General features: G+C 41.6%; 1 pseudogene; it reads right to left on the bottom strand.

Annotated features, from left to right (window-relative positions):
* Nucleotides 1–751: 751 nt before the first annotated feature.
* Nucleotides 752–2586, bottom strand: LOC105465729 (dnaJ homolog subfamily C member 7 pseudogene; annotated as a pseudogene).
* Between the last annotated feature and the right edge of the window lie 698 nt (nucleotides 2587–3284).

Here is a 3284-nt window from a genome sequence, read left to right as displayed (position 1 = left end):
TGTCAAAACATCTCAGTTAAAAGGCAGAGACTGTCAAATAGATAAGAAACACAGGCCGGGTGCAGCAGCTCACACCTGTAATCCCAGCACTTTGGGAGGTTGAGGCTGGCAGATCACCTGAGGTCAGGAGTTCAAGGCCAGCCTAACCAAACCCTGTCTCTACTAAAAATACAAAATTAGCGGGGCATGGTGGTACATGCCTGTAATCCCAGCTACTTGGGAGGCTGAGGCAGGAGAATTGCTTGAACCCAGGAGGCGGAGGTTGTGGTCAGCCGAGATTGCTCCATTGCACTCCAGCCTGGACAAGAGGTGAAACTCGGTCTCAAAAAGAAAAAGAAAAAGAAGACCAAACTATATGTTGCATATAAGAAATGTGCTCTCTCTCCACATATATATATATAGAGAGAGAGAGGTTTTTGTTTGTTTGTTTGTTTGTTTGTTTGAGATGGAGTCGCTCTGTCGCCCAGGCTGGAGTGCAGTGGTGCAATCTAGGCTCACTACAAGCTCCGTCTCCCGAGTTCACGCCATTCTCCTGCCTAAGCCTCCTGAGTAGCTAGCACTACAGGCGCCCACCACCATGCCCAGCTAATTTTTTGTATTTTTAGTAGAGACGGGGTTTCATCGTGTTAGCCAGGATGGTCTTGATCTCCTGACCTCGTGATCTGCCCACCTCAGCCTCCCAAAGTGCTGGGATTACAGACGTGAGCCACCGCACCCGGCCTTTTTTTTTTTTTTTTTAATATCAGTCTAGCTAGAGATTGACCAATTTTATTGATTTTCTCAAAGAAAGTGCTTTTGGTGTTATTCATTTTCTCACACACACACACACACACAAACACACACATTAGATGTTAAAAGACAGAAAAAGATAATCTTGCTAACCTTAACTAAAAGAAAGTTGTAGTGACTATATTACTATCAGACACGATAGATTTCACAGCAAACAATATTACATGGAATTTCTCAAGTTTATTTCATAATGACAAAGGGAGGTCATAAACAAATCTAAACATTTATGCACCTAATAATAAAATACATCGAGCAAAAACTGATAGAACTACAGGAGAGGCAGACAAATTATGGTTGGAGATTTAAATATTCCTCTCAATAAAAATGATCTACTAATTATATTTAAACTGAGTGACTGCATTTTCTGGATTCTGGATGGTTGCCCTTCATTAGCCAAATTGAAGAGAGAAACTTCTTGGACCAGACGCTTCAAAGCTGAAGCCTGCAGGACCATAGAAGAATACCTTGAAGATATTGTTTGCATCAAAATCACCCAAATTCATGTCCTCCTTATCCAGGTCCTGTCCACTGTGATAATGAATCGTTTTCTTGGAATCAAAGAGGATGGTAAAGACCTTGCCACTTCCTTGATCTTCTCCTCCTCCTTTTGAACCCCAGCACTGGCTCCATCATGCCGATGTGGATGGTACATAAAGTTCTGTTTCCAATAAGCTTTCTTGATCTTGTCCTCAGAGGCATTCTTGTCCACTCCCAGAACTTTGTAGTAATTATCCCTCTTACTCTTCTTCAGTTCCAGCTGTGCATTTTTTAGGAGCTGTTTGTATTCTTTTGTTTTCTCCATCTGATATACTTTTTTCATAGCCTCACACTGTTTCCTCATACTGTTCTGTGTCCATCAAACACTGAGCTCTTCTCAAGCAGGCTTTTATGTAAGCGCCAGGAGCTTCACTGCATTTGTGCAGCTGTCTATTGCATCATCTAGTTTCCCAAGCTCAGAATTAACTGTATCCCGGTTTCAGTAGAGTTTAGCAATTGCTCTTATATTGTTGAGGTCTATCCCAGGGCTTCCGTGTCCAGTTCACCAGCTAGTTTGTAATTTCCTTCCCTAAATGCTTTATTCCAGTCTTCTTTCTTTGTGTTAAATGCTCTGGCATTTCTGCACCCAACACAGGCCTTCTCATGGTCAGGAGCCATTCTGAGAGCCTGTACAAAAAACTGAACAACTGCCTGCTCAATACAATCTTCATAATAAAGGCAAAGACCGCGTACATACAGAGCATCCACATTGGTGGAATCCATTCATAAAATGTCACTGGCCGCAGACTGTGTTTCTGGATAATGACCCGGCATTGCTAAACATTCTGCTTTGAGGGATATGGAAGTGATGGCAGACAGGAGCAAATTCTAGGGCATAGTCCATGCAGAAAACAACCTTCTGAAAAGCCCACTTCTCAAAACCTGTGTCTGTGACTTTCTCCTATTCCACAACTGCATTAGCATTTGTGAACTCCTGTTGCGAGTGAGCATTGTTATGATCCAGTTCTAGGGCTTTCTGAAAACTGCAATGTGCTGCCATGGCATTCCCTGGAGAGAGGTGGCACTTGCCCTCTCGTAGATGTCCCCGGAAGAAACCATCAGCCAATTTCACTGACTGTGAAAGCATCTCCAAGCATTTCCCAAAACCTTCCAAGCATCATCAATATGGCTGCTCTATTACTATAATAGCTAGCATTTTTAGGGCACATATCTGTGGCTTTTGTCTAATAGTTATAAGCTTCGTTGTAATCTTTCTTGGCATAGTGTGCATTTCCTTGTTGCTTCAAAGACTCTGCTTCAGTATTTTAAATTACAAACTGGCAAAGCTGCCCTCCTTTTATTGAGGCAATCCTCCCTTTTTGTTCTTCTCCATCACTGTCCTGGCAAGCCCTCTTTGCTTCCTCTTCATGGAGCAGCCCTGGCTTTGTTGCCGCCATTACTACGTTGCACAATGGAGCAACTGACAATTTCTTAAAAAGCTAATTATATCCCTGCCATATGATGCAGCAATTCCACTCCTAGATATTTACTTAAAGGAAAACAAAGCATATATCTATACACAAAACTTGTAGATGAACATTTATAGCAGCTTTATTTATAGCAGCAGAAATCCGGGGGGAAAAAGGCTTCAATGTTTATGTTCAGGTGAGTGGATAAACAATTTTTGGTATGCCCATATAACAGAATACAAATCAATGCAAAAAGTGAACTATTGACTCACACAAAACATGGAAGAATCTCAAAATGATTATGCTGAGTGAAAAAACATGTATTTTTTTCTCAAAATGCATACTATATTCCATGTATGTAAAATTCTAGAACACCAACTAATCTACCATGTTAGAAAGCAGATCAGTGGTTGCTTGAGGACTCAGAGGTATGGGGAGCAGGGAGAAGAAGGCGGTATTACCAAGGGGCATGAGGAAGCTTATGATGCATATTTTCATTATCTTGATTGTCATGCTGGGTGCAAACAAATGTCAAAGCTTTTCAACGTT

The sequence above is a fragment of the Macaca nemestrina genome, chromosome 5 (assembly GCF_043159975.1).
Source record: "Macaca nemestrina isolate mMacNem1 chromosome 5, mMacNem.hap1, whole genome shotgun sequence".
Lineage (NCBI taxonomy): Eukaryota > Metazoa > Chordata > Mammalia > Primates > Cercopithecidae > Macaca > Macaca nemestrina.
Note: the sequence above shows the minus strand (reverse complement) of the source record. Positions and strands in the feature narration are given on the sequence as shown.